Here is a 12,421-nt window from a genome sequence, read left to right on the forward strand (position 1 = left end):
GCACAAGAAAAATGCACGGCCCCCGCGCTCCACCGGCGCTTTCCACCGCACGTTTCTTCCCCGTGGAAGCAGGCGTTTTAACTCGTCAGAAGCCCAAAGAGCAGTCGCTACGTGTCTACACCTTCAACGGGCTCTACAGGCATCCATGGCGCAGAGGAAGAAACCCAAACCGCGCATCAAACGGCTTTTGGATGCCGAGTCCTCCCCTCTCCGATCGAGCGCGCTTGCTGCGACGGCATCGCCGACCGTTCTCCCCCTCCCTCCCTGCCAGGGCGGCACCTCCAAGGGAGACGAGGAAAGCACGCCGGCTCCCAGGTCCTTCAAAGAAACCTCACGCAGGGTCGCTGCTGTCACGCAGCCATCTTACAGGCAGGCTGGCCAGGAGGGACATCCACGGATCGCAAACAAAGCCATGGACTCTGTTGACAGAAGACATGGTTGAAACGAGCGCTCAAAGGGCTCCGCTCACGCCACCGCCCGTGGGAAGAGCAGCACAGGGCCCGGCCGGTGACGCAAAACGAAGCTCTGGACCATCCCGACACTTTTCAAACGTTTTTGGGGGGAAACTGTTCCCAGTTCCAACATGCGGCCGCGCTCAGGCGATGCTGCTTACCCAGATCCCTCCAACGCGTTCAAAGGTTTAGCAGACCCAGGCTAGAGAGACCAGAGCGAGCGAAACCTTCCCCCCAGCAGGGCACAGGGGCCTCGACAAAGGACCGGTCTTACGCGGCAGCGGCCAACGCCGTCCTTGCCACCGCAGAAGGGACCCGCGTTGGCGCCAGCCCGCTGTCCTGCCACCGGTGACAACACGATGAGCGTCCGGGGGCGAGATACGGACACCCGTCCCTGCGTCACACCCTTCCCAGAGGGGCACACGGCCGAGGAAGAGGAGACTTCAGCTGCTCTCCACCGCCCGACGGCCCCCGGCCTTCAGGATGCACAGGATCTGGGGTGCCGCACGGCACAATTTAAATTGCTCGTGCCCGCGCGGTGGGCGTAGCCGAGAACCCAGCTACCTGCGGGCATCGGCCAACCCCGTCGTTAAAACATTTGGATGTTTCTTATCGGCACTTGGAGGGGATTAACGTGCCAGGCCATATATTAATGAGGGAGCAGGTTATAAACCCATCGCAGCTTGAACGCCGTGTTCACGTCAAGAAAAGCAAAGCAAGAACAGGACAGATCAAAAGAGAGCCATTAAAGGCGTGAGAAAACGGTGCTGCCCTATATGGAGCTAATAAAGTTAGCAGCTCTCCGGGTTGGAGGAAAAAATAACAAAAGGGCAGAAGAATCAGAAAACATCCTTGGGGTCCACACAAACAGCCACTTCGAGGAGGAAACGCCACTAAATAGAAGCGAGCAGGCCACGCTCGGAAAGGCAAGCGCGGACATTTTTGAACGCGGCGTCTTACCCAAGCGGTGGAGCTCGCCGCCACGTGTCGCCAGGACTGCTTGCCAAACATTTAAAAAAGCGCAAAGATTAGATACGGAACAAGGACAGCAACCAGGGCTGTATTTGCTAAGACCTTCCTATACTTGGTGCTGGCTGAGCGATAGCTCTGCGTTTCGTGCTCGCAGCAGCGTGGCTGGAGGTGGGGAGGGCAGGCAGCTGGGGACACCGGCCAGCTCCATCGACCGGGACTCGCGTGGATTAGAGCGGCCGCATTAGTGGCACGCAATGATTATCCCCACCAGCGTCCAGCAGGCCCCCAGCTCGCTTTGGCTCTGACAGGAAAACAGGAGGTTACCCAGACGAGAGCCCTCAGACATCACCAGAAACACTCGGAGCGTTTCTTTGTTCGAGCCGGCCAGCTCTGGCCACCATCTTGTCATTACAAAGTGTATTTACGTGCCTTTCCTGCTCATCGACTATATTTATTAACATGACACTATGGCAGCCGAATATCAAATTGCCAGCTAGGCTTTTATCTCATTTTTAAGCCAGCCTGAATTACTGGCCTGATTTTATTGCTTACCCATTAACGTTTTACACAATGGGTAATCTTCTCCAAGAAGGAGTTGGTGCCGTTTGATATTTGGGCTCATTTGCTGCCAAGACAGAGGATATCAGCCTACACGCTGATAACGCTCTGAGCACAAAGCCTGTTTCTGGATCCTAAGCAACACAAAGTGTAAGATTGGTATTAATAAAGCCATCGATTTCGGGTCTTTTCCTCTTTGAGGGTCAGTGCTCCAAGTCTTCACGACGAGATGACTCTGTCCGGAAGACTCCAGCCATGTTTTTGAAACCCAGTATTTAGTCATTTATTTTCAAACGCTCTTCCCCGCTGGACTTCACGGTGGTGTTCTTACCCACACAGCACCGCGGATGGGAGCCGCCACAAAATACCGCCACTGTAGCCAGCGGGTTAGCACCAGTTACCTTCTGCAGCACAGTAAACACAGCTCAGGAGCCCCCTGGAATTCGGTTTACACTGAACCCATTTGTATATCTACATAAAAGCACACTTCTGTTTTCAAAATATACAAAACCAGACGTTTCTTCAGCAGCAGAGTGCAGCGCGATCGCTGAGCCACGCAACCAAAACACCCTGTGCCGTCTCAGGACTGCAAAAAGCTTACTCTTGCTTAGTGCAGTAGATAGATTAGAATTAATATATTAGGTGTAGTAGGTATATTAGAATTAATAGCTATTTTTTGCCTGTTGTTGGCAAAAAGTAGGAATATCACAGTGCCAGCTTCTGCCCTGCTTCCCTGTACCCCCCAACTCTGTGCAACCACGTACCGAAGAGCTGTACCTCTCAAGAGCAGCACCTCTCACCCCACAAGGGTTTTTCCCAAACACAGGGCATTTCATCAGCTAGACAGCGAGGACTTTGGTCTTCCAGGCTGCAAAATACTACATTTTAGGGGAAAACCAAAGAAACCAAAACAACAACAACAAAAAAAGCCAGTACCATGTGACTTGATACCCAAACAGGACAACTGCGAAGGCTGTAATTCCCCGAGGACTGGACAGATCACTGTATCCCGTGCTTTGCCATTTTTAACACCCAGCTGTTGTATTACCTCTGCATAAAGGCCCCACGTGCAACGCTCAGGAAAAAGAAAAAATCACAGAAATCACACGGGAGATGTTGCGGGACAAGGTTTTAACACAAAACCCACAGTCCAAACCTGTGAGCTAAAGGCTGCTCATCCCCACCTTCCCCACTGGATTGATCAGCTCAACGCAAACACCGAGCCAGCCACCATCCCAGCTTTTCTGTCATCAAACGCCAGTTTGACCCCGAAGCAACTCGACGGTGTTTTAAACGGAGCAGACCGAGCGCGCGCTCGCATGGTTATCGCTTCTTCACCTCAGGGGGAAGCACAAAAGAAATCCATTTGTGCATCGAGACCTGCTGCGCTCCGAGCCCTCTCCAGCAACACGGCGCAGGAGAACAGTTTCTCGGCTCGCTTCGGCTTTCATTTCACCTCTGCGGATCTCACAATGCCTTTTTTTTTTTAACTCTTTGGGATAATAGGAAAGTCCCTATTATAGGTCCCCCCCCCTCACAGAGGAGGAGCGGAAGTTTCTGTCATTCACTTGCTTTTTGGCACTGGAAACTGAGGTTTTGTTTGGCTAGGAAATCTCACGGATGCAGTTCTAGTAACTCTTCAGTCCAAAGCAGAGGGTGGTAAAAGTCCAGCGCTCCCAAGGCGATTCTCACTCGTTTGTCCTAAACTGCCAAAGAAAAGTAACGCCGAGTCCCACAGGGTGGGCCAGCCTGAAAAACTTGGAAACACCCCAAACAGCCAGCTTCTCGGTCCACCGCACCTCCACGCCAGCGAAGGCCTCTGATGAGCACGAGGCGCATCTCCAAACCAACCCACCCCTAACGAGAGAATAGAACGAACATCCCTGCCCACGCTGGCTTAGTTCAAGCGTAGAGAGGAGGGTTCAGGCACAGGAGCTACTGACAATTTTCACGTACACCACACACCAACTTTCCCCACCGCACGGAGCACGGTGTGAAATCTGGCCTGGACACCTCACCTTCCACTACATTTTTGCCAGAAAACCAGAAAATCATAGCCGTGCGACAAATCACTGCGGCAAACAGACTGCTGTGAACTCGCTGCACTTCTCACAAGGTGTTGCTCCAGCTTAGCAGGGCAGGGCTTCTCCACTGGTCAGCCAGAGGCTTTCATGCAACACCGATGCCAACAGCCTCATTAAGGGAGGCTAACGAGAAGGCGCCGATACCGAACGCTCCTTGTGCACTAACGATTGCCGGGACTCTGTGCCTCCAAGTCATGTGTGACCTAGGAGAGACCAGCACCAGGTGCTTTCTATTACCTTTTGCCACGCAACAAAAGAAATCGCACCCGGTAAGGAAGCATTTTCCTTCTTCGCGGCGAGCGAGCGCGGCTTTGAGGAATCAAGTAATAAACCAGCAGCATCTCGCGGGAGCAAGTTCCCAGGGAAAAAAAAAAAAAAAAAATTAGTTCAAGGGGACCCTGATCCTCACCAACGCAATTTGGGACGTTGCAACGCTCCTTCCGACGTTCACCCATTGCTTTTGGCCGAGCAAAATTAAGAGGAATATACTATCATGTGTAGGGCTGTTCGCTTGGAGGGAAAGGGGCCCCACAGTTGTACTCCCTGGAGGCGACCGTTCTCCCCACCCCTTTTGTGTGTAATTTTTTTTTTTTAAAATGTGCCACACATCAGCACAATGCTGACAACGGCATTGTATGTTTTCTGCCTATGCAGCAGTTCAAGAGCACACAACTCTGGAAGGTTTTTTGAAAGGGGAAAGGGGGAGGGAGCTGTCCTTCGCTATCGCGTTTTAATTGCACGGCTCTCTCTTCTACGTGACCACAGGGAGGGGGGAAAAAAACCCCACAAAGGTGTAAAACCAGTACCATTTTTAGCATCCAAAAGGGTCAAACTCAGTCTTCTCACAAGACACAGCAGAGCTTAGAGTGAAAGCTACCACAGGCAAGATAAAAACTAGAAATCACCAGAGTTTCTTCTCTGGAGCTGGACGTGACCCCAGAAGACAGCTCGTCTGTCCTTGTTTAGTGTTGTTACGGTCTCTACGGTTCCACACCTGCCAATGCAGCGATACCAGCACTGCAAAAAGGGAAAATGGAAGGAAGGGTACAAAAAAGCTGGACTGTCTGTTTTTTCCACCTGCCAGCAGCAGCTCGACGGAGCCTCGGTGGCACTGCTCCAAAGAGCAGCGACCAGAGCACATTACCAGCCTTCGCAAATAAAGCTGATAGTTAATATCTCACACGCATTATACAGACAGGACTGGCAAACACAGCTTCCTTGAAAAATAAGGATGACTAATCCACAGCAGTTTGTCTTTTTTTTTTTTTTTTTTTTTTTTTTTTTTAAAGGCCACAAGGCAGAGCTTTTTCCAGAAGCACCAGCCTTTGCTTTTGTGAAACAGTAAGCGGTGGGAAGGGGAAGCCCTGGGACCTACTCATGTTATCCAGACAGAAGCAACCACAGGAACATTGTGGGTTTCTGTGGCCCGTGTACAACACACGCTTACACTACCAGAGCACTGTGCCGTACGCTCCTCGGCAAGGCCGGATCCGACTGCCCAGACAGCTCTTGGATCGCTGCGTGTTTACAGTCCTCACAAAGAAGGTATCTGCTGTGGAGAGGGGTTACGCAAACAATCCTGTATTTCCCTGGGAAAATAAAAAAAGGGGGGGGGGGGAAAGGCGTAAGACAGCTTTCACCCATAATACTGCAACATGCCCCTGTGCTACCTGGGTCAGGGAAGGGATGTGCTGGAAAAAAAAAGGCATAGTGCAGGGTTCTGTCATGGAAGTGGAGGATCTGCGTTAGCTCGGTGGGCCCCGGCCCCCAAGCAAGGTCATTCTGGCTCGCAGGGAGACCCATTAGCGCGAGCAAGCCCGCTTGAATGCAAAGCTGTGGTCAAACCACAGCAGAGCCAGCACTAAAGGAGGTCACTTGGGGACTACAAAAAGGCAATGAATTAAAAAAAAAAATAAAAAAAAAAAATCTATAAGCAGATGTTTACTGACAAGCAGGCAAGTCCACAGCTTCGCTCTGGCAGGCTGCACGGGCGTCCGCACGGAGCAGGCGGGGAGGTAACAGCCCCGTTCCCAGGACGCAGCAAAATACTCTGCATGTAGAGAGCACTGGAGAGATTTAGGTTACAGCTTTTAGCCAGCCCCGCTTACCAACCTCCCCCCCTCCCGGCTTTGCAGCCCTAAACCCCACCAAATCTGTCACCTTTTCAAGCACTCAGAAACGGAGATTTGCCACCGATGGGATTTTTGGCGGTGGCACCATTAAAATACTTACCCACGTCACAGCCAAGGGCTGTGAAATCTTAAATTTGTGAGTGTTTGCAAATGATTTGGAAAGCCTTCCAAGGAAGGTGCTGTAGGATTGTAAATCCCTCCCATTATTAATAAAATGGAGCTATTGTTCCAGCTCTAATCAAGACTTGTCTCCAGCTGGGCAATTTTAAAACGCAATTCGAAACACACACACGCGCACACACATACACAAAAAAAACCCCCACAACCCAATCATGAGGAAGCTTCAAGCCACAGGAAAAAAAAAAAAAAAATTGACTGAAAGAGCAAGCTGTTCTTTAAAGAGAAGGGGGAAAGAAAATAAAAAATAATAACCCTGCTATTTAAAATGAATTCCAAGCAGGAAGCCTCCCTCCCACCGCCTGGGAAAGGTCACTTCTGCCATCGCTGCCCTCGCTCCGCCAGATCAAGGCTGCGGCAGCGCGTGCGAGCGAGCAACCCCAGAGCTGCGAGCCCAGCCTCATCCATCTCCGCCAGGAGATATCTCTGCTTTTAATTTATTTAGCAAAGGGGGAGGGAAAAAAAAAATTTAAAAAACCCAAACCCAACAACCAACCCTTACGAACACCTCCCAGCACCCTTTTTAAGGATGGGGAAATCTAGCAAGCGGGGAGAGGCTTGGAAGGAGGCTGCCAGCCAGAGAGGGAAGGCAGGAGAGGTGGTGCATCCTCTGCATCCTCCTCCTCCTCCTCCTCCCCCGGCGGCAGGACCACGCCTGCCCGGCGCTGCGGCAAAGGCTCCGCAGTGGGTGCTCCCCTCCCCCGTAGAAACTTCTGGAATAAGCAGCCAAGCTGGGGAGAGGAGAGAAACCTTTATACCCGCAGAGAGAAAGGGAAGGGAAAAAAAAAAAAGGGGAAAAAAAAAGACAGCAAGCAATAGAGCACATAACAGAAGGGAGAGGATTGCACAAGGATGGGGTGTGTGCGGGGGGGGGGGGGGGGGGGGAAGAGCTCTATAAAAATGGAGCCCACGAGCAGCTTTGGCAGCCCGGGCTCGGCGGGGTTTTGCAGCCTGCTTGGCTTTAAATAAAACACCCCAACACAAAGCACACGCACACACAGAGAGAGAGAGAGAGAGAGGAAAAAAAAAAATGGTGGTGGTTGGAGCGCTAGATGGTGGGATAAAGGAGCTGATCCCTCCTCCCGGATCCGCAGCAAAGCCCTGCCATTTCAGTTCAACTAATTTGTCCTCTCTTTTTGTTGCAATGAATTGTCTGATCCGGACTATTTGATTGCGTTTTGCAGCTTCAGTTACTGGGGTTTGTTCTTGTGTGCCTTTTTTTTTTTTTTTTTTCCTCTTTTTGGTTCTCTTTTATTGTTTTTCTGGGTGTATTTTTTTCCTCTTTTAATTTAGAAAAAAAATCCTCCCCAAATCTCCCAAGGAAAATCTACATCTATGTGGAACAAATAAAACATTCAGGCACAAACTTCCACCATGGATTGTAAAAAAGAGATGGGTTGCTTTTTATTCTTTTTTTTTTTTTTTTTTTTTGGTTGGTGACGGCATTTTTTTTCTCCTGCTTTTAGGATATATTGTAGTAGAAACCCAATGGAGGAAAACAAAGGTAATATATCTATATATAAAAAATCAAACATATATATGAGCCAAAATTACAGTGATTATATATAATTAAATCATAGTGTTTTAGGTGTGGGGGTTTATTTTATATTCTGTAATCAGTCCCTAGAAAAAGGAGATACATATATATATAAATATGTAGTAAGTATATAGAAATATTTCTATACATGTAGAAATAAAAGAGCATCTATATGGGCCTAAATCTGTAATTCCAGGAAAAAACAGCAGTATTTTAGGCATGTGGTTTTTAACAAAGAAGGAACAATGTTACAACGTACCCTGTAACAGCCCTGTGGTGCAGGAAAAAGGTAAGGCAACATTAGCAAAATTAGTTTTTAAAAAAGCATACGTGGTACCTTGGCTGCAGCCTCCAACAACGAGCATTTGGACGTTACGGGGGTTTTGTTGTTTTTTTTTTTTTACTGTATTACCACGTCTGATCACACCAAGTATATGCTTTTAATTAACCGAATGGCGGGCAGGTTGTCGTGGAGAGCAAGGCGAGCGGCGACGGCTTCTTCCCTGTGCCACTCCGGCTCCGAAGATAAATCAATCCTCGGGTGTTTTGGGGTTGTTTTTTTTTTGTTGGGTTTTGGGTGGTTTTTTTTTTTAAGCGCGTTTGGGTATTTTCCATCCACGTTTGGGTGGCTTCAACCCCTGCGAAGGAAAAAGCAGTGGAAGAGAAAGAATTAAGCATAAAACTACCCACCTTGGGGTGCATGTGGAAAGAGCAATTCTGGGCCAAAAATCTTCACGCTATGAGGAAAAAAAAAAACCACAAAAAAACCAACAAACCACATTATTTTAAGGGTCGGTGCCGGCGAGCTGCGCCGTGAGGGGAACGAGGGGATGATGGTGCCGGGGTGCAAGGGGCCTGAGGCGGCGGGGGGGAGGCCGAGGCCTCCGCCACCCCGGCGGCCGAGTGAAAATGCGCATTTCTGGGCATTTTCGCGTCCTTCTGCAAAGGCGGCGGGGAGAAAAGGGGGGCGGGGGGGGCAGGTCAGGTTTCACCCGCAGCGCTTTCACTGCCCGCCTGGAGGGGATCCGCACATCAGGAGCAGCCCCTCACACCGCGCTCCTGGCACGGCTGAAGCCCCCACTCTCCGCCCCGGCCCCCGCAGCCGCTCATCCTCCGTCCTTCCCGCCTCTGCCCGCCCGGCGCCATTTTGTCGCCTCGGAGCCGCTCGCCGTGGCCCCGACGGGCGGCCATTTTGTGAAGCGAGCGGCGGGCGGGGGCGGGGAGCGCAGCTCCTGCGGTACCGCGGGCGAGGCGGCGCTGTGGAGCGGGCGGCGGGGCCGGGCCGTGAGGGGCAGACCCGGCCTCCCCCTCCTCCTCCCCCTTTTGTCAGGCAAATACCTTCCCTTTTCGTGCTTATTTCTCTTTTCCCTTACAAAACGTGGTGCCCTTTAAACGGCGGGCAGAGGCCGATCGCCTCGGCAAGATTCAGCCTCGAAGCAATCCGGTAAAAGGAGATTAAAGTGTATTCCCCTGGCTGTTCTCTGAGGGAAAGTTTAGCCGCGCGGAGAATTAACGGATATATTTATTTTTAGGAGCTAGTCCCCCCTCCTTCTCCTCCCTCCAGCTTTTTTCCCAGTGATAAATCACCGAGGTCAATAAGCCGCCTTGACAAACGGGATAACCTCTGCGAGAAAGATACCTCTCTTTTTTTGAATAAAACCTCACGCCTTACAGCTCTAACGGGCACTACGGCAAAATAAAGCTGTAACGTAAACGGCTTGAAGCCAGGTCTGGGCGAAAACTGTTGATTTTTGGGAAATAGGGCCGCAGGATGCTGTAATCGCTGCTGATACGATGAAGGGAAGCTGGGATATAAAATATCCAAGCCCCGCTTGCAGGCGTGTGCCATGCAGCTATTTTCAGAAATAGGGTGGGTTGGGGTTTTTTCTTTTTCCCTTTTTTTTTTTTTTTTTTTTTAAATAACCCAGTGTACTGCTCGCAGCCTGGTGACACACTCGGGTACGGCTGCATGGGTTTCGCCTCAGGTTATCAAAACCATGTCGTGCTTTAAAAATGCATCGTGGGGCTGGGTGTTCTGCGGGGAAATTACAGGAAAAAAAGGAGAATATTGCATTATTTTTTATGTATATATCCCGCATATGCTGTGTTCTGGAGAAATTCATGGGTTGGGCTGCTCCCATGGTGATCCCTGCTGGTTTTCCTCCCCTCTCCCTTAGCCAGCGGGATCAGACCACCTTTCATTTAAGAAATGTTAGGGTTTTAGGCTGTGTCAAAGACAGGAAAATGCAGAAAATGGGTCCAAACCCTCTTCAGTGAAGGATGATGCTGCAGCAAGCTGGCTGGGAAGGTGGTTGCAATTAAACCAGGTTGACCAAAGGAAAACCCCATTTTTTCCTACATTTTTCTCCATCCCATTTGGAAAAAAAAAAAAACCCCAAACAACAAAACATTATCAACGCTAAGCACCCAACCCTCCTCCCAGCACCTCTCCCAGCCAACAAAGCCCTGGCGGCTCCTTCAGCCTCAGTTTCCCCTCCTGCAGCGTTTCCCTCTGCGCAGCCGGCTCCTTGGAGGCGGTGATGGCAGAGCGAAGGCACGCGAGGAATCCGGCTCATCTCTCCCTCTGCTTTTCACATTTCTCACGCCTGACCAGGGGGATGTGGGGGAAAGGCGCTTTCCAGCCCGTTTCCCTTTACGGGCTGGCTTTCCTCGCACCGCACCAAAATCTTCAGTTTGCAAACACCACATGAAAAAAAAAAAAGGCCTTATTTGTTACAGAGCAACACTTTGACCGCTGATTTAAAGATAGTACAGCCGTGCCTGTCAGCTCCTCTTTTTAAAAATCAGACAGTCCTTTGAGTTACACGAAAGATAACCTTTGGGTTTTTTTGTGGGATACACCGCTGTATTCCTGGGAGCACACTGGGCTCGCAGCGGGGTACAGTATCGGATGCCTTCGCTGGGAAAGCCCGGGGAAATTTTATCCCTGGGCCGCACCCAGCCTGAAGTGAAGAAATATTTGCATTTGCTTCTCCTTGGAGGGCAGCCAGGTCCCTCCCCGCTCTCCTCGGCCTGCCAAGAGGGATTGCAAGAAGAGACGGGCTTATTGCAGCAGCCGAGGGAAGGGCAGGGCCCGGCCGGTGCGATTCGGAGGCGTCCGATCCTCTTTGCCCTTTTGCACTGTCACTGGAACTCACTCAGAGACCTTGAGCAGGTCATATGGCCGGGTGGTCTCGGGGGGCTCGGCAAGGCTTTGGGGGGCTCCCAGGGCAGAGCAGGATTATTTTTGGTTTGTGCTAGCAGACCTGGGTGCTTGCAGAAGCGCGTGCAGCGGGGTGAGAAGCCCAGGGACGGGCTGAGCCGTTGCAGCCAACGCGGGCTTGCTTGGCAGCAGGATAGGACCCAACTCCTGCAGACTCACCCCGGGAAATCTCCTCCACAAGGCTTGGCCGGTGCTGGAAATTCCTTGAGAGCTTCCCGGGGGAAAACGTGGGGCCGTGCTTTTCAGGCTTAGCGATGCTCTGCACGCCTCAGCTTGTAACGCTTCTCCCCTTATCCGAGAAGAAAACGGCTTAAATCAGGCTTTTGTCCTCTTACCTCCATGTCCATCCATCCCTGTCCCTTGCCGTCCCCCACTCCTGGAAAAATAGGCCAAATCTGACCACTTCTGCGCCCCTTTGCCGCTCCGCCAAACTCTCCAGCCGCACCTTGCCCTTCTCCTCGCCCTCCAGCATCTTCTCCAAAGCTTCACGTCGATAAAATCCCTTCCTTGCCTACCTCTGGCCAAAAATTGCTGCAGTCCTGGTGCTAACAGCCCACCTTGGCTTGCTCTGCAGGGGAAATACCCGACCCCTTCCCACCCTTAGCTCTGCAGAGGGGTAGCGTGGCTTGCTGAGCACCCAAGGGTGCTGCACAGAGGGCTTAAGCCAGCGTGCAGTGCAGTGACGCGTCCAAAACACCGCTCAGCATCGGCATTTCCATCCTCCCCGAAAACCTCGCTTGGAAAAATACCCCTATTGCCAAAAAACGGGCAACCCTTTGCTCTCTGGGGCTTCCCTTCCCCGCTCCCCTTGGCCACTGCCGAGTCTGCCCACGTCCTTTTACATTTTTAGCATCATTTTTGGCGCCTGGTTTTCCCCGCAGAGCGAGATGCTTTGGAAAGCGAGAGCAGGGGAGTTCCCCAGCGTGGGACACGGCGTCCCCACCCAGCCGGACCCAAAGCCACCTACTTATGTGACAGGCACAGACCGCAACTTTACATTAACATCCTATTTATAAATAAGTTTATAGCGAGTTACGACCTGATTGATGGGCTGTAGACGCACGTTAACGAAGGTTGAGTAATAGGCTTTGTAGACGGGGAGTCAGCAGGAAATAGCGGCGGGGTTGGTGTGATTAATCAACTCCAGTGCACACGTTAACCCTTTCATTCATAAATACGGCACGCACGGGAGAGACGCGGTACAACGTGACCCAAAGCGTGTGGCTGCTGGTTGGGTGGCTGGTTGGCTTTTTTCTATAGCAGCTCCCTTCTTTCATTAGGAAAGC

Source organism: Leptosomus discolor, chromosome 20 (assembly GCF_034619465.1).
Source record: "Leptosomus discolor isolate bLepDis1 chromosome 20, bLepDis1.hap2, whole genome shotgun sequence".
Lineage (NCBI taxonomy): Eukaryota > Metazoa > Chordata > Aves > Leptosomiformes > Leptosomidae > Leptosomus > Leptosomus discolor.